This window comes from Coregonus clupeaformis, chromosome 11 (genome assembly GCF_020615455.1).
Source record: "Coregonus clupeaformis isolate EN_2021a chromosome 11, ASM2061545v1, whole genome shotgun sequence".
Classification (NCBI taxonomy): domain Eukaryota; kingdom Metazoa; phylum Chordata; class Actinopteri; order Salmoniformes; family Salmonidae; genus Coregonus; species Coregonus clupeaformis.
Genome location: NC_059202.1, coordinates 1,776,042 through 1,796,406, shown reverse-complemented (window position 1 = coordinate 1,796,406; position 20,365 = coordinate 1,776,042).

Here is a 20,365-nt window from a genome sequence, read left to right as displayed (position 1 = left end):
CGAAAAACAACGACCACCTGGCCTGACGGGAGTTGAGACGTCTAGCCGATTGCACGTAAGCAAGATTCTTGTGGTCAGTCCAGACAATAAACGGCTGCTCCGCCCCCTCCAACCAGTGGCGCCACTCCTCCAAGGCAAGTTTCACCGCGAGAAGCTCCCGGTTACCCACATCGTAATTCCTCTCCGCAGGCGAAAGGCGACGAGAGTAGTAGGCGCAGGGATGGAGTTTACTGTCCGTGGAGCATCGCTGCGACAGGATGGCGCCAACTCCCACATCAGACGCGTCCACTTCAACGAGCGAACTGACGGGCCGTGTCCGGTTGAGAGAGAATCGGTGCGTTGGTGAATCGCCTCTTCAAATCCAGAAACGCTCGATCCGCCTCCGGATTCCACTTGAAGCTCCTGATACTGGAAGTCAAGGCCGTTAACGGAGCGGCCACACGGCTGTAATCCCGGATGAATCTGCGGTAGAAATTCGCAAACCCCAAAAATCTCTGGAGCTGCAATCTCGTACCGGGCTGGGCCCATTCCAGAACCGCTCTAACCTTCTCCTGGTCCATCCTAATCTCTCCCCTGGAGATGATGTACCCGAGAAAGGATGTCGTGTGGGCGTGAAACTCGCACTTCTCGGCCTTCACGAACAGGCGATTCTCCAACAATCGCTGCAGAACCTGCCGGACATGCTGGACGTGGTCGGAAGGTTCCTTCGAGAAGATCAGAATGTCATCCAGGTAAACAAACACAAAGAGACCGATCATATCTCTCAGGACGTCGTTCACCATACTCTGGAATACCGCTGGAGCATTGGTCAGTCCAAACGGCATCACCTGATACTCGAAGTGACCCATCGGTGTATTGAAACCCGTCAACCACTCGTCTCCCTCTCTGATCCGGACCATGTGATACGACATTGCGTAGGTCTAGCTTGGTGAACACCGTAGCACCCTGTAAGGAGTCGAAGGCAGAACTCATCAAGGGCAGGGGATACTTGTTCTTGACCGTGATGTCATTCAACCCCCGATAATCAATACACGGTCGAAGAGAGCCATCCTTCTTACCCACAAAGAAGAATCCTGCCCCCAGGGGTGATGACGAGGGACGAACGAGACCAGCAGCTAGGGACTCCTTGATGTAGGTCTCCAAAGCCTCACGTTCAGGGCGGGAGATACTGTATAACCTTCCCTTGGGGTAGACAGCTCCAGGGAACAGGTTGATGGCACAATCATATGGTCGGTGGGGAGGGAGTGACAGAGCCTTCTGCTTACTGAACACTTCCCCCAAATCGTGATATGTCTCGGGAACCAGGGACAAATCTGGGGGTTTAGCCTCAATCACCTGACTGGGAACCGAATGGGGACAGGCAGTCTTGAGACAGTTAGCATGACAATCAAGGCTCCAACTCGTTACCTTGCCCGTCACCCAATCGAACGTGGGATTGTGTTCCTTCAGCCAGGGGTATCCAAGGACCAGAGGAACATGGGAAGACGGCAGAATGAAGAATGAAATCATCTCCGAATGATTCCCCGACAACAGCATCTTAACCGGTTCAGTCCTCATCGTGATACGTGCCAGACTACTGCCGTTCAGAGTGGTCGCTTCAATGGCTTCCGGCAATTGCTCCTTGGAAAGCCCCAGCTGTTCCACCAACTCGGCATCAAGAAAGCTTCCATCGGCACCTGAATCGATAAAGCGTTAATCGCTAAGCTCTGATTCCTGTTCACAAGGGTAGCCGGGAAACGGGGTCTGACAGAGGTACTGAGAGGTTGAAACTGGCTCGCTAAAAGTCCTCCCAACTTTAGCGAGCCGGGCAGTTTGACGACCGCCGGGAACAAGTGGAGATGTAATGTCCCGAGCTACCACAGTAGAGGCAGCAGTTGGTCTTACGTCTATGTTGACGCTCCTCCTTGGTTAACCCGTGCCGCCCCACTTGCATGGGTTCAGAATCGGGAGAGAGGACCTCTCCACTAATCCTTTGTGGTGGAGAATGATCGACGTGTTCTGGTCCACCACCCGACCCGACTGGGAACTGAGAAGCTGATCGATTGGACGGACCCCATTGCTTCTCCCTCCTTCGCTCTCGGACTCGATTATCCACCCGAATAGACAAGGCTACCAAGCTGTCCAGGTCACTAGGCTCCGGATAGGAGATCAACTCATCCTTGAGCTGCTCCGACAGACCCTGGTAAAAGGCCGCTTGCAGAGACTCCTCATTCCACCCACTCTCCACAGCCAACGTCTTGAACTCGATCACGAAGTCGGCCACGCTGCGAGTTCCTTGGTGAAGCGAAAACAGGCGCCTAGCTGCGTCCCTCCCTCGGACGGAATGGTCGAAGAGCTTCCTCATCTCGGCCGTGAACCCCTGGTATGAAGCCATGCAGGGGTCTTGTCGTTCCCAAACGGCTGAAGCCCACTCCAGCGCTCGACCACGCAGCAACTCAATCACAAAGGCTATCCTAGCCTTGTCTGTGGCATAAGAGTAGGGCTGTAGATCGAACACTAACCCACACTGCATAAGGAAAGAACGGCATCTTCCCAGCTCCCCCTCATATTTATCCGGCGTCGGAACCTTGGGCTCACGGAAGGACACAGCTCCAGACGCGGCAGGCGAGATGGGTGAAACCGGTAGTGGATCCTCCACCGGAAACTTGCGCTGGTTCTGGACCTCCGTCAGACCGGTAGAAAGGTTCCGAACTGACAACGCTATCTCCTGTAGTGCCGTGCTATGTTGTCCCAACATCTTCTCCTGATGGGAAATGGCATGGCGAACAGAGTCCAGGTCCGCTGGGTTCATTACTGGCCGGATCGTTCTGTCACGAGTTACAAAGCCAGAACCCAGAAGCAGACCAGGACAAGGTAAGTTGAAACGAAGGTGAGTGTTTATTTACAAATTCAAGAGTGATGCTGAATAATCCAGGGAACAGAGCGGGCGGCGTTGATTAGTTGTTGGGGGTGCAGTGGTTGATCCAATCATGGCTCGGCAGCCGCCGACCACCAGGCAGAGGTTGGATGAAGGTTCCGGACGAGTGACTGCAGATGGAACAAAACGGAGGTAAGTAAACAACAAACCAACAAGGTGCAAAACAACAAAACTAACGCTAGAAGCTCTAAGACTGATACTCTGGTAAACCTACTGTTCATGGCTAACGATCCGGCAGGGAATGGATGTTAGGCCAGAGCCTAAGAAGGGTGATGATCAGGACCAGGTGTGCAGATTGCTGATGGGATGCAGGTGCGGAAATCAAGAGAGCTCCCCGGAGCGTTCCAGAACCCTCGGGAAACTGGAGATCACGAGCAGAAAAACTAGTCCACAGACAGGACCCGACTCAGACTGCCGGGATCGTTACACCCCGGCAAGACGGAGCTGCTCTTCCTCCCGGGGAAAGACTGCCCGTTCCATGATCTCGCCATCACGGTTGACAACTCCGTTGTGTCCTCCTCCCAGAGTGCAAAGAGCCTTGGCGTGACCCTGGACAACACCCTGTCGTTCTCCGCTAACATCAAGGCTGTGACCCGATCCTGTAGGTTCATGCTCTACAACATTCAGAGAGTACGACCCTGCCTTACACAGGAAGCGGCACAGGTCCTAATCCAGGCACTTGTCATCTCCCGTCTGGATTACTGCAACTCACTGTTGGCTGGGCTCCCTGCCTGTGCCATTAAACCCCTACAACTCATCCAGAATGCCGCAGCCCGTCTGATGTTCAACCTTCCCAAGTTCTCTCACGTCACCCCGCTCCTCCGCACACTCCACTGGCTTCCAGTTGAAGCTCGCATCTGCTATAAGACCATGGTGCTTGCCTACGGAGCTGTGAGGGGAACGGCACCTCCGTACCTTCAGGCTCTGATCATTCCCACACCCAAACGAGGGCATTGCGTTCATCCACCTCTGGCCTGCTGGCCCCCCTACCTCTGCGGAAGCACAGTTCCCGCTCAGCCCAGTCAAAACTGTTCGCTGCTCTGGCACCCCAATGGTGGAACAAGCTCCCTCACGACGCCAGGACAGCGGAGTCACTCACCACCTTCCGGAGACACTTGAAACCCCACCTCTTTAAGGAATACCTGGGATAGGATAAAGTCATCCTTCTACCCCCCCCAAAAAAAACAAAAAAAAACATATTGTAAAGTGGTTATCCCACTGGCTATAAGGTGAATGCACCAATTTGTAAGTCGCTCTGGATAAGAGCGTCTGGTAAATGACGTAAATGTAAATGTAAATACCTGGAGCTGGCAAACGGATTGAATAAATAGCCTATAACTTCAGTTTTTTGTTGTTGTAGCCTTGTGTTATTATGCAATTATTAATGGCCATTAATAGTTCATGAAATTGGAAGTTATCAATTGTGATCATGGTCACAGTTCTATTGCAATTGCCGATCAACTGTTATTAGAATGCATTAGATTAAGGTAACAGTCGGTCAGATTAGGCTACAGGTAAAAACAAACAAAAAAACACTGGCTGTTGTTGACAAGCATAGGCCTATTCAGTTCATATCCATATTATTAATATTTGATTCAGTGATTGAAATTATGACCCCATCCCCAGTAGCCTGTTCCAGCAGGGCAACAGAAGCACTTCCTACCTTGAAATTGCCTCGCTATTCATGTTGAATAAATGTGTCTGTCAATTGATCTAAGCAAGCTGCTAAATTGATCATTTAACATCTTGCCTACATCTTGCCTAGGTTACTGTAGGCTATCTGAAATTAGATGTAGGCCTATCAGGGGCTGTAGACTACTTGCATCTAGCTAACCAAACCATGATAAAGTTGAATTACAATCATAAACCCAGATTTTAGTCAGTAGGCCTAGCCTAAGCCTATTGAGATGACAAGTCAATCTCCCGAAAAGGCCATTTATAACGGTTTGTAGTCTTAACATCTGGCACATAATAAAGTCACAATTGTCTAGCTTTCATTTCTTTAAGTTCGTCCAAGTGTTTCTTGCACATAAATGTTGAGATCCTCTGTCCAACATTCATCCCTCAAACTCTCCTGTTCGATTGATCTATAGTTATGCACATGCACATAAGGGATTTCTTTACAATCATAGCAGTCAAACGAGTTAAATCAACATCCATTGATGGAAAATGATCTGGCGTGTTTAATGAAGGCGAATTATAATTTCTCTTGCGACATATTTCAAATCCTTTATTAGTCACATTAGCTCGCAATAATTATTGTTTTGTTGGAAAAACAAATGTTGCTTCTTACGTCATTACAAGTTGCGATGATGTTCCTTCTTAACTCTCTCTATAACATTATGGGAAAAGGGTTTATTGGCTAATTGTTTCAACTCCTCTCTTGCTGCGAAAAAATTTTTTGGCCTACTTTTCAGGCTTTGTGGGTGGGTTTTCAATGGTCTTAGGGCTAGATTTTTTTGCTAGACCTGGCAACCCTGCTTGTGCGCATTGCTGCTCTTAGACTATAATGAGAATAAATAATAGTTGATCAACATTTTAAGATAAACATTCTGATCTGTTGCATCAGATTCATTGCTTTGTAACATTACTTTTATGTAGCCTAGGCCTACTGGTTGTATCAATTTGGGATCTATCCTCCCACAACTGTCCCAGAGTCTGTTTGGAATCAGCTATTTCTTTCTCAACAATCTGACCAATTGAATATTTTTGGCCTAAACTTTTCTACTATAGTAGATTTCAAGCCCCTTGGGTGCTGCCATAGAGTTACATTATAAGTGCCTATCCAGGAAGGCTCAAGGTCATTGGCCACAGATTAAATTACATAAAATCACGCTATATCTACCGTAGCTTTGATTGGACTGATCATGTGGTTTGGAAGGAATCAGTGGCTAACTGCCAGCGTTGCAAAGCAGTTACTAGCCTGTTATTCAGTGGAGTGGGTGTGTGGTCCAAGTCTGGGTTTAAGGGTCTCTATTCGAAGCTTAAAAGGATAACCATTCAACACCATGGGCCATGAAAGATTGAATACATTGGCCATGCTGTCAATCCAGCATGACTTCTGCCACGTTCAAAACAACTAGAAACTCAGAACTGCAAAATCTCAGACTTCAGTGAATTCAAGACAACTGGGAACTCGGAAAAAAACGAGCTCCGACTGGGAAAATACATTTCCAACTCGGAATTCGAAGTTGGGAACTCGGCCTCTTTCTAGAGCTCCGACCTGAAGATCACTGATGTCATGATTCAACCTTGTTTTTTTCAGAGTTCCCAGTTGTTTTCAAAGCACCGTAAATCCAGAGAATGCCAGACTTTGATGATAAAGTTTGATGACAAAATATGCCCACGAAGGACCGCCTCGCCACCTTCCTGTTCAAGTGAGCACAGCATAACAAGGTGAGTCCAAAAATGTATTGTATGCTGCTGCATAAATGATGTAATACGCCAGGGAGATAAGAAAGTAATACTAAGTGTATGTTGTGTAGTAAGCTGTTAGTAGCCCATGTGCCTCACCCTAATAATTTGGTCCCTTTCACCCTCATAACGTAGCCTACTGTTCTGACTTGGTGGTGCACATGTAGCCTATAGCCTGTTTTAGAGAAATGTCATCATCGAATATTGTAAGAGCTTTCATTGTCTGCTTATATGCCCCCTTTATTCTTACAGAAAACTGTAAGAACGGCCCATGTTCTGAATTTTGTCGCTGTACATTTCAAAAGTCCTGAACAAATAGTTATATTGACTACGTCCATCCTAGCTAACTCATTAATGTCTTAATCGAAATTACAGATTGCCTCTTATCCACTCGTCGTCCCCTTATGCCATAGTTTGTACATCTCAATTGTCAGTAGAAACCACATTTGTTTAAGCAAGTCAGCAATATCAGCTATGTTTTTTGAAAAGGCAGTAAATGAGGCTGAATGAACTGTTTCGCTGCCAGACAAGGCTCCGCTGATAGCCAGGTGTAGCAGTGGTAAGGTGTAAGCAGGTAGCTTAGTGGTTAAGAGCGTAGTGTCAGTAACCGAAAGGTCGCTGGTTCTAATCCCCGAGCCGACTAGGTGAAAAATCTGTCGATGTGCCCTTGAGCAAGGCACTTAACCCTGATTGCTCCTGTATGTTGCTCTGGATAAGAGCGTCTGCAAAAAAGAAAAGAAAGCTCTGCTGGTGGGAAAGCTTTATGTACACCATAACAGTTTGTAGGCACCATTTGTCACTGTTATAGTGCAATTAATGTATTGTTTAGTGTTGTGTAGTGGCTTTGCTGGCATGCATCCCATTTGTTTTAGTTTTTTTGCCCCACCATGATTAACATGCTAAAATCGCCACTATCTGTTAATATGAATTACCATATTCTAAATGTGATTTCTGTCATTCTGGGCACCGTGGCTGGACGCCCTAATCAGGTTATGCACTCAATGCATATGGGTCCGGTTAATTTCTCAAATGTCCAGTAAATTAACATGTTGCCTGTCAAATGTCCGGCGCCACATTTTCCAAACAGAAAAACCCTGATCACCCTGACGGATGTTAGTATTCGATTACTTGGGAGAGTATTCATTTTTGAGTAGAAGAAAAAAGGGGCTTTATTTTTTATATTTTTTAAGGCTTTGTCTAAAATTGTAAAAAAATAATCTGTGACATTGCTACATAGCCTACAAGGATAGACCGTTACATTCAACATTTTAATAAAACAGTTTTATGACAGTTTTTATGAGTGAATCCAATAAAGAAGACGCACCAGTAGCCTACATGCGTTATTGCCGGTCAGAGGCTCTATGTGTAGCAGTAGGTTCCATGTGAAGTGGGAGATTTCTAATCAATGCAAAGTGGAATAAAATTTACGGAGTTAAATTGGCTAAATGAGAAGGAGTAGGCTACAATGATCAACCAAAATGTAGGCTGTTGTTATATTTGAATGGAGTTGTTGTAGATAAGGATGGGAAGCGTCGCAAAATAGCCTCAATTAGCCACTTAGCTAGCTAACTTAGCTGGCTACTGTAGCTAGCTAGCTAGCTTCTTTACAACGGTTTGATGCAGTCAAGACAGGTATTCCCAGATGGTATGATACATACCCTATGGCAGCAACAAGTTTTACTAACTAGCGCAAGTCGGTTTGGCTACTTTCTCTCACTCCCTCTATGCCACACACATAGACTGTCACACACACCTGCTCCTCTCTCGTCCCTCCCCCACCCTTCTCCACCCTTCTGCTGTAACAAGCAGTGCACAGTGCACCGGCTCTCTCTTGAGTTGCGTGAGCAAGTCACCATTTAAGTTTTAAATTATATATTTTAAATTTTTTTAAACAAGTGTTTCGACTCTCTGAATATCCAAAAAATATCATGATATTATTTGAAAACTGAATTAATTTCAAATAGACATCACTAGTTTGTAGATCGACTGAGGTGAATGAAGCTACAGCAACCAATGTGATAATAGCTGGGGTCATTTTAAGCTTGTTTTTGCTGTTCTCCAAAAAGCATCTTAGAGATTTTAAATTGCATACAAATGCAGTAAATGAGCTTCAACTTTCTTAACATTTACCTTTCGGCCCTCACTAAAACTCAGACCCTGGCAACGGCGCTGTGTGCGTGTTGTGTGTTTGTATGCATTCAAACAAATGTGTGTGTGTTTGTGTGTGTGTACATGTGTGCATCTGTGAGTGTGCGGCTGTGTGCACGTGTGTTTCTGGCCTGTGTGTAGTTGTGAAATAGGGGCAGACATGAGTAATCCAGCAAAGCTCTGATGATCGATAGTGTTAGTGTGGGGGTTCCACTCAGGTTATCCCCCCTAAGCCTATAGCAGAGGACAGATCCCCCATGATTACTGAGCTATGACATCACTACGGACAACAGACACTACTAACTGTAAGTCGCTCTGGATAAGAGCGTCTGCTAAATGACTAAAATGTATATGTAGAAAGACTTGGCGACCAACGTTTGCTCTGAATAATATTATTATTAACCGTTTGACAGATGCTGTGTGAACATTTTAATAATGCCTCGATTCCCAAAAGATTTGCTAACCAAGGGTTAGAGTTAAATAACGTCTGAAAAACCCACACCTCGTAAATTTGACCCGTAAAGTTGTTTGATAAGTTCCTTTATCGGTCGCTGAGCCAACCCACTGACGCTCAGTGAGAGCTATTCAGCCCAGTCACACACACATACACACACATGCTGACTCACACACACATACACACACATGCACACACACTAGGAGCAGAGAGAAGAGCAGAGACTACAGCCCAACCCTGCTTCGTTTGTTTTCCAAACCTATAGGATGTCAGTAGACACAGCAGAGGGGAAAGGAAAACAACCTGTACCATGTAGAAAGGTGCTTTGAAAATATACTCCATTACAGGTAATATTAGTTGTTTTAGTAGTAGTATTAGTATCACTATCATACGAGAGAATATAACAAGGAAGTGGTGATGGATATTGAGGTTGGCATGTATAAAGCCAACCCGTGAATAACCCGACTAATCTTTGGGCTTTTGAATGGGTGGGTACCTTAAAACTACAGTAGGCCTCTGTTATTCTAAAGTAATAATAATATACTATTTTTATAGCACTTTTCTAGAACCCAAATACGTTTAAAGTAAAAGTATTCTGTGTGGTATTTTGTTATACTCAAGGTGTGTTCAATTATGTTTAATACTGATTGTTTTATTACATTGGGCATTTTATTGCACAAGGTGTATTGCTTAAGAAGTATTGTACTGCATATCTGGCAAGACACAGCAGCTTGGCAGCCCAGTCTACAACCCAATATCAGTCAGACAAGCTCCAGTTTGATCAAACTAAATTGAAAACAGTACACCCAAGGAAAGGCATGCCATAAAGAAAAACCTGATAGTCTTCATGGGTTCCGTTTATAATGGATGTACATTTGTAAATGTTTCTCTGACAAATTGGATTGTTGTTTACATATTTACATACTGTAGGCTATTTATCTTTATCTGAAAATACATCAACCATAACTCAATACATCTAGTTATTATTTTCAGTATTATGTGAATTGTGGTTCATCTGTAGTTTGCCAATCAAAACTACTATTTGTAATTAGTTTTGATTGATTGCTATGTTATAAGGATCTGTTTGGTACAGGTAAATTTGGCGCACTTGTGGAAACACATCCCCCCTAAAAAGCCTGTTGGAGAGGGGTGCAGCGTAGAGGGGTAGGGGATGGAGGGGTGGAAGGCTGTGGCGATAGAGGAATGGAGGGGTGGGGAAGTGGAGGATTGAGAGAAGAGAGCTCCATTTATCCTTTCTAGTCCCAGCATGGGGGCTCGCAGCAGGCCTTCCTGACCAGAAGGTTGTATGTGTGTGTGTCTGTGTGTGTGTTTGTGTGTGTGAGTACACTAGTGTGTGCATGCACATGTGTAAACTGATGTTTTTAACTGTAGTGCTTAGTTTTTTATGTTTGAAACTTTGTGTGCTGCTTTTTTAATCTCAATGAGACTAACCTGGTATAATAAAATGTGTGTTTGAGTGTGCATGCATGACTGCACTCGTGCATGTTTGTGTGTGTGCAGAGGGGAACACTTCAGGGAGGGCTGAGGGGTGCTGTCCAGGGGGGTTGGTTTGGTGGGAGTTTATCAGTGCACTCCAACATGCTGCTGATTCCCAGAAAAACACAGATCTCTCATTCATTCTCACCTCCTGCTCTGAAGCTTCCATCCCTCCTTCACTCAGCTGAGGAAACGATCAGTGACTGCTGCTTTTTTTTAAACATAGATTATGCTATGGAGTCCTTCACTGAGTCCATGAGCTCAATTCAATCCAACCAGATTTGCAGTACTGTATTAACACAGTAGGTCTGTGTACCATGGTCAAATAAAATTACATAATGGTTATGGTACTGTGAAGACCTTCTACCACTACTAGGTTGACTCCCCTCACAGGTAGCTGCTTGTAGTTATCTGAATAAGAGGTATGTGAGCGGACAGTAGATTGTAAACAAAGACGCTGGGTAAACATTGCTTTGGCAGGTTCTCCGACTGAGCAGCGATGTCTCTGTGTCACGCCCTGGCCTATAGAACTCTAGCTAGTTTGGTCAGGGTGTGAATATATTCTAGGTTTGTATTTCTATGTTTGGCCGGGTGTGGTTCCCAATCAGAGGCAGCTGTCGCTCGTTGTCTCTGATTGGGGATCATACTTAGGCAGCCAGTTTTCCTGCCTGCGTTGTGGGATTTTGTTATGTTCATGTTTAGGCTTGTGTGTTAGCCTTTGGACCGTCACGGTTAAGTTTGTTGTTTTGGTTACTGTTTCGTGTGTTTATTAGTTAATAAACATGTTTTCCGTTAGGTCGGCAGTGCTGGTTGTATGCGTTATTTGTTCCTCCCTGTTTGGAGGTTTGTTTTGTACTTTCTTTACTGTGTTAAGTAAAGTACGTTCTGCCAGTAGTTCGGTGTCCTGCGCTTGACTTCGTTTCCCGAATACACGTCACCTTGACACTCTGACTGAACTCCTGTTGAGTCTTATAGTTTATACCAGGGTCGTGTTCATTAGGGCAGGTAACAGAAAACGTTTTAAAACAACGGAAAACATGAATCAGCGTTCAGCCATGTTTTAGTTAGTTAGTTTTCTTCCGTTTGGTACTTTATGAGCACAGCCCATGTAAATGGTACTCCACTGTGTGAACGCTGCTTCACTGTTATTCTTTTCTCAAGGTTTATGGGGCCTCAGCTGTTCTCACATACACATTTGGTCATAAAGCCACGCTCATATAGATGTTTTCACAAATGTTTGGGGATGTATGAACTATGAATATGAGCTGGCGGGAGTTGGGAAACATTTTCATGACGTCTCAAGAGATCCCATAATAATAACTGGACTTCGGCTACCATGCCACCATTACAGCATCCATCTCAGGAAGTCCTAATTTGAATGCCACATTACAGAAATGACGTCCCGGTTATCAAATATGAGATTATTCCATGTGACTGAACATGACACGAACATAATTCTTAAAACACTTCCTAATTTATCCTCAGTGGTCTACTCCACATTTTTCCTCATTCCTGAATCCTGAGGCATGTCACTAGAAATCCATATCAATCTCATTTTCTACATACCACTCTTTTTCCACACATGAACCGCCGTTATTGAAGTATTCCTCAATATTCCACATCACTCTAGCTAAATCTTCATTTGTCTCCATTACAAAGGAACGTCATCCAAATGATTTCAATATCTCTTGGGACCACCTCTTTCTCTATCTCCCTCCCGTTCATGGGGTATCTCCTCATTGCTCTAAGCCCCTGTGGCAGGCTATCGGTTAATGGGTGATGTATTTTGTCAGCCATGTGCGACTCAGACTTTATTAAATGATTTAATAGTTCATATTTCCTGCTCAGGCCCACCCACCATATGAGGGGGAATAGAGGGGAATCCAAACATAAATCAGTTCATGGGGTCACTCTAAGTCTGGATCCAAACACACACACACACACACACTCACACACACACACACCCAAGGGGCTTGAGAGGGATAAACTGGGAGGGGATATACTGCCAGCTCCTGCCAGATATATTGTGTCTTTTACTGCCGTTGCCTTGTGTTCCACTTAACGCTCCTTACTTTAACACACACAGTATATCACTCAACTGCCTGCCTCCCAGCACACTGCTCCTCAACTAATCCAACGGGTCACTGTAGAAGCCCCCAATGTCACTGTAGCACGGGGCACATGGGCCCAGAGACAGGGTCACACTCAGAGCCAGCACACACACACAGACTGAGGACACACATGCTCAGCATATAGTACACTGAGAGTACAAAACATTAGGAACACCTGCAATTTTCCATGACATAGACTGACCAAGTGAATCCTGGTAAAAGCTATGATCTCTGATGGATGTCACTTGTTAAATCCACTTCAATCAGTGTAGATGAAGGGGACGAGACAGGTTAAAGAAGGATTTTTAAGCCTTGAGGCAACCGGTTTGAGTGTGTCAAGAACTGTAACGGGTTTTTCACGCTCAACAGTTTCCCGTGTGTATCAAGAATGGTCCACCACCCAAAGGACATCCAGCCAACTTGACACAACTGTGGGAAGCATTGGAGTCAACATGGGCCAGCATCCGTGTGGAACGCTTTTCGAGGGCATCACTAAAACTAACACACACACACACAAAGTAACGCAACTGTGTCGCATATAATACAGCCAGCACACCCTGACTAAGCAGACCTGATGTTGTCACCTCATCGCTCAACAGTGGAGTGAAATTGTTAAAGCCTTCTTGGCTGTTTTCATTCTTTTAAGAGAGGCTCATTAGTGCTTTGGTGAAATGTGTCCAGTGGAGGACGTGTGTGAAGATCTCCTCGCAGCCAAATGCATGGCTCGTTAGCCGTAATTAACATCTTCACACCTTCCAGCCATGCTGTTAATCCACACACAGATGCAGAGACCCCCCCCATACACACACACAGGCCTGGCTAACACACCAGGCTGTGTGACACAGGTCTTATATAATGTGAGCTGGTTATGGAAAGCCTGTGAACACTATAGCCCCACTGATCTGCAGAGGATTGCTGCTGTGCTCCAGCAGAAAGCCACAATGGTGCCCCAGTGACCAATAGCCCTGTGTGTGCCCCATCTGTCTGTGTGTGGGAAGATGCATCTCTTAGCTGTGTGTGTGTGTGTGTGTGTGTGTGTGTGTGTGTGTGTGTGTGTGTGTGTGTGTGTGTGTGTGTGTGTCCACATGCATGCCTATGTCTATAGATACCCGCCCTTAGCCCTCCGCCTCCGCTTTGTGGGATCCTGCGAGCAGCATCAAGTCTGAGTAGTGTTCCAATTCAACTTTGAGCAAGGGGTAATGCCTTTTCAGCCCTCTAGTTCAAGTACGGGTAGCTGCAGCCCAATATGGCGACCGGAGTATGGGCGAGTGGGTGTGTCGAAAGGAGTGGGTGTATGGAAAGCGAATGAGCTAATTGGGCAGATTTGTTGCCACTCAAGACCGTTTTTTGCGTGGCTGAGTGGGCTGCACTATGAGTCGAAAGTATCCGGCGACCAGTGCGCTGTTGTTGTGCCTGCCGACTTGAAGTGCTTCCTACTGACTTGAAGTGCTTCCTACTGGGTATCATGGTTGTGTTGCTGGCGGTACATGGAAATTATTTTCTCTCACATGATTTTATTTCAAGTAGGATAGCAGCCTACACAAGAAATAACTAATATTCATAACCATTTAGATATTGCCTTGATACATACATACAGTCTACTACTCAATGGGGAGGGCATGAACGGAAACAACACTGGGACACAGTGCCCTTCGCTCCTGCATGACAAGCTCTAATGTCCAGCAACCAATGTTCCCTCTAAGCCTGTAAAGAGAAGCACTAGATTGACCCGTCATTCAGGGCAGGTGAGGCTGAGCCCCACCTGTTTACCAAAAAAAATATATATATACAGTGCATTCGGAAAGTATTCAGACCCCTTGACTTTTTTCACATTTTGTTACATTACAGCCTTATTCTTAAATAGATTTTTTTCGTCATCAAACTACACACAATACCCCATAAGGACAAAGCAAAAACAGGTTTTTTGAAATTGTTGCAAATTTATTATCACATTTACAAAAGTACTCAGACCCTTTACTCAGTACTTTGTTGAAGCACCTTTGGCAGATTGCAGCCTTGAGTCTTCTTGGGTATGACACTACAAGCTTGGCACACCTGTATTTAGGGAGTTTCTCCCATTCTTCTCTGCAGATCCTCTCAAGCTCTGTCAGGTTGGATGGGGAGCGTCACTGTACAGCTTTTTTCAGGTCTCTCCAGAAATATTAAATTGGGTTCAAGTCCGGGCTTTCTTGGCCCACTCAAGGACATTCAGAGACTTGTCCCGAAGCCATTCCTGAGTTGTATTGGCTGTGTGCTTAGGGTCGTTGTCCTGTTGGAAGGTGAACCTTCTCCCCAGTCTGAGGTCCTGAGCGCTCTGGAGGAGGTTTTCATCAAGGACCTTTCTGTACTTTGCTCCATTCATTTTTCCCTCGATCCTGACTAGTCTCCCAGTCTCTGCCGCTGAAAAACATCCCCTCAGCATGATGCTGCCACCACCATGCTTCACCGTGGACTGATCATAGCAAGCTAGACAAGCAGTCATCATCATGAATTAAGTCGACAATCTACTGGAAAATCCTTCTCAATCCTTGTCATATGAAGAGAAATTATAGAAAATGTATCGGTGCTCATCGGCCATTGGACATAAAAATTACACAACAAGTTGGAAATCACAAATTCAACAATGAGTGGTTTGCAAGGAATCAGTGGCTAACTGCAAGCGTTGCATAGCAATTACTAGCCTGCTATTCGGTGGAAAGGGTGTGTGGTCCAAGTCTGGGTTTAAGGATGTATATTCCAAACTTTTAAGGATAAACATTCACATGCAACACCAATGGCCAGGAAAGGTTGAATACATTGGCCATGCTGTCAATCCAGCATGACTTCTGCCGCGTTCAAAACAACTAGAAACTCTGAACTGGGAAATCTCAGACTTCAGTGAGTTCAAGACAACTGGGAACTCTGAAAAAAACGAGCTCCGACTGCGAAAATATGTTTTGAAAGGTCATCCAACTCGGAATTCCAAGTCGGGAACTCAGGTCTCTTTTTAGAGCTCCGACCTGAAGATCACTGATGTCATGATTCAACCTTATTTTTTTCAGAGTTCCCAGTTGTCTTGAAAGCACTATAAATCCAGAGAATGCCAGACTTTGATGACAAAATTTGCCCACAAGAAGGACCGTCGTGCCACCTTCCTGTTCAAGTGACCACAGCACAACAAGTTGAATCCAAAAATGTCTTGTATGCTGCTGCATAAATGATGTAATATGCCAGGGAGATGTGTATAATGTAGCTAAGAAAGTAATATTAAGTGTATGTTGTGTAGTAAGCTGTTAGTAGCCCTTGTGCCCACCCTAATAATTTGGTCCCTTACCTACTCATATATTAGCCTACTGTTCTGACTTGGTGGTGCACATGTAGCCTATAGCCTGTTTTAGAGAAATGTCATCATCAAATATTGTAAGAGCTTTTATTGTCTTCTTATATGACCCGTTTATTTATCCTACGGTTCTGACTTGTTGTACAGGGAGAATACTGTAAGAACGGCCTATGTTCTGAATTATGTTGCTGTACATTTCAAAGGTGCTGAACAAATAGTTATATTGACTACGTCCGTCCTAGCTCGCTCATTAATGTCTTAATAGAAATTTCGGATTGCCTCTTATCCGCTCATCGTTCCCTTATGCCATAGTTTTTACATCTTAATTGTCAGTAGAAACCACATTTGTTTAAGCAAGTCAGCCATATCAGCTATGTTTTTGAAAAAGGCAAATGAGGCTATTTCGCTGCCAGACAAGACAGGTGTAGCGGTGGTAAGGATTCACTCCATGGTGCTGAAATGAAAGCTCTGCTGTTGGGACAGCTTTATGTAGGCCCTAACAGCTATAGTGCAATTAATGTATTGTTTAGCTTTGTGTAGTGTTGTGTTGTGTTGTGTAGTGGCTTTGCTGGATGCATCTTTTTTGTTTTAGTTTTTTCCAGCAAGATTTACATGCTAAAGTCGCCCCTGAGATTGAACTTCACTCAACTTTCAGGAGTTTTCCCCTTTAGTTAACACTATCAACGTTTCGCTCTACTGTGGGAATTATGATCGATCAACACAATATTAGCCACTTTCAATGTAACATACCGTACCAAAACGAACTACGCAAGACATAGTATGAAAACTAACTTTGCAAGAGATTTTCTTGTAGGCAGAGCGCATTGGAGTATGATTCTACTGCATTGACAGGCCCGAACTCTACACAGACCGGTGTGCCATAACCAATCAGAGCTGCAGTACGCCTATAAGCAAAAAGCATAGCCATATATGGATCTGTGCCATTCACTTTGAACTGGACTGTGTTAAGGCTACGGTATGAGCGGTCGTAAGTACATGCGCTTGTTTTGAGATCAAAGCGAGAGCTGCATGTATCCATGTGCACATTTGTTCATATTCTTTGCTAGTTAGTGAGTTATTAGCCCAGTTATAGCTAATTGCTAGTCAACAATGGGGGAGTGGTTGCTTCCAACAAGAACACAAAATGTGTGTATTTCTAGCCATCTTTGAAAAGCGAGTCAGGTAAAGAGCTTTTTTTAGGGGCAGTGTTGTATTTTGAGATGTCTTGAATAAGTTAAGTTGCCAATAGGCAGAGCATAACATAATTTGTCTGATTCTCTGTAATAATGGTATGGGAATATAATTAATTGTATTTTGTAAAGTGGTTTATTGTATCAAACACAACATTTTCAGTCACCTCCTTGTCTGAAAGACAAGTGGATAAGCAGGTTGTCAAGCCCTGCATGTTTTTTTGTTTTTTTTAAGTTTCATGGAATGTAGGTCTACATTGAACGCCACACATTGGCTGCTACCTACATTGAACGCCACACATTGGCTGCTACTGTAGGCTGAATGATAGAACAGCTACATCCATGTTAAAATGTTATGGGATGCATTTTCTCCATTGTTTTTGATGGTAGGCCACTCTGGTAAGCCTACATTATGATCAAATAGCCACAGTAGCCTACTTGGCCACTGTTAAAACTGTAACTTAAAGCGGGTACTCAGTGTTCACAAGAATTTTCACAACTTTCAAGTATGCACTCAGCAGACCTGAAATTTGCTCAGTGCTGAAAAAAACTAGAGGGAACATTGCCGGAAACCGGAGTGGGAAGTAGCTACCTAGTAGTCAATATCAGGGTGACAGTCACAGTAAGCACAAGGTACAACACATGATGCAACAGTACATCCATAATCAATACTTTTATTCAAAAATAAACAATCATCAGTTTTAACTGAAAATGTACAATTATTTGTGTAAAACTAACAGTGAAATACGACTCAGACTCATCCTCTGGTTTAAAAACAGAAGTCCAAACTCTCACGGAACGGTAGCTCAATGTACAATAGTTGCATGGTAAGAAACGGAAAGAAAATAAACACAGCTAAATCAAAACCGTCTAACCTATAGCAGAGCGCTTTTGACACACCAACATCTTTCCACACACCCACTACTTTCCTTTCGACACATCCACTCCTTTCCACACGCCCACTACTTTCCTTTCGACACACCCACTCGCACATACTCCAGTCGCCATATTGGGATGCAGCTACCCCCTTCTCCTCTAGTTGACCATCCAAATGAAGTAGAATCGACATGCAGAATTTATATTGCACGGTTATCAGAACTCCCATGAAGCTCTGCGACCCGAGGCTCTAAAGTGGATTCAGGAAGATGGCTGACCAAAATACTAGGATGGAAGCAAATGTAAGTAATTATAACTTAATAACGAATCATGCAAAACATGTACAATTAAGAGGAATATGTAAGTTAATGTAGAGACAAACAAGTATGCATATTTTTGGGTCATAAAGTTAGTTTACTAAAATTGCTATTTAACAAGTTAGCTGACTAGCTAACATTAGCCAACTAGCTATACATTCAGCTTGCTAAATTGGCATTTGACATTTGTATGAATTGTAATTCCTGTTGTTTAATGTTTTAGGGACTCCTGGGTAATCCACCAAACCAGGCTGTCATCTTGTGAAACCCAGTGGATGTAAATAATCTAGCTAGCTAGCTAAAGCATTTACTGCAAATGTTATGTACAATTTTGTCAAAGTCAATAATTTGTCATTGTTCTTTATTGTAGTAACGTTAACATTGGAGATTGAAGATATTTGCCAATGCAGCTAACGTAACAGTAGCTAACTCTTTTCTTGCTTATTGTGTAGTGGAGGATAAAAATACCTGTATGCTATGGATGTGTACCCAGTTAGCAATGAGCAATCGGGAGGCCGGCGTCCCTCCAGAGTGGTCGAGTGCCGTGCGCCAGCTGTTTTGCCCATCGCCTCATCCACGATATTGTCAAGCAGCAGATTTCCTCACCCACCCTTATCCCAACCGGCGACACTACAGCTGCCAGTCGGAGGCAAGACGCTTATTTCAGCGTCAAGCCAGCGGCCACTTACTTTTTATATATATTTTTTTATTTATTATTTAAGGTACACTGGATGCCATGTCCATTTGAAAAAGGTTTGTGGAAATGATCCAGTAAATGATTTTGTGTGTGCAAAATATATCAGATAACGAGGTCCTGGTCACCTGGATCCACTGTTGACGACAAATCAGATCCAGTCAAATCAAACGCTATTGTCAGGCTTCTCACACAGTGCAATGGCGACAAAAGTGACATAGTAATCAAATAAATAACATAGGAAAGCAATCTAATAAGTGACATTGTAAACATGTAACATACTAATAAAAGTACTAAATAAACTAAATCAAGTACAATAGGCATGCAGATGAAAGAAAATAAGATATAAGTGAAAATAAGATTGAGAAAAATTGCCAATAGGGAAATAGTAAGCTATGGACATTGTTTGCCCATAATGTGCATAGTGAGTGGAATAAGGTACAGTACAGTAGCAGCATAGAATTATAGGAAACAATATACATTAGTAGTGCAGTAAGGTGACATAACTATTGCAATTATTTCAGTGTGTACAGTATATGAATAAATGGTAAGTGTCAGGTAAGGTGCAGTAGTCAGCCCAGGGTTCAGCTGTTGGAACAGTCTTGTGGCTTGGGGTAGAAGCTGGCTTTGAGACAGGTGGTCCGAGACTTGATGTTCACCCTCCCTGCAGCGGATACCTCTCCCCTGTGCGCCGCCGCCTCCTGCCTTCACAATCAGAGGCCCCTTTCAGGTAACAGGTGGCCTGAATCTGGACCACCTCATCCGTGGCATCCTGGGTTGCAGGGCTCTTCCGAATGGCTCATATACACAAAGAAAGAACATTGAGTTACATTTTAATCGCACATTGTCTTACACATGAGTATAAGAATTTACTTAAAAGTAGAGAAAACAAGTGTAACAGATGTAATAATTTCAAAACATACTGTGAAGAATGGTCTTCAGAAACAAGTCCCTGAAACAGACCTTATACCCTGCCCCAGTCCAGATTGAGACGATGGCAAGATGGTTTGACAGAATGCAAGGTAGCATCTGCCACACTGTCGACTTCAGGTCATTGGCACACATTACAGCCAGAAACCTGAGCTACAAAATGCAAGAGAAGTATTAGAAATGACACACTACGTTAACATATTTCCCTACCCACCTATATTTTATATACAGTTGAAGTCGGAAGTTTACATACACTTAGGTTGGAGTCATTAAAACTCGTTTTTTCAACCACTCCACAAATTTCTTGTTAACAAACTATAGTTTTGGCAAGACGGTTAGGACATATACTTTGTGCATGACACAAGTAATTTTTCCAACAATTGTTTACAGACAGATTATGTCACTTATAATTCACTGTATCACAATTCCAGTGGGTCAGAAGTTTACATACACTAAGTTGACTGTGCCTTTAAACAGCTTGGAAAACTGATGGCATGG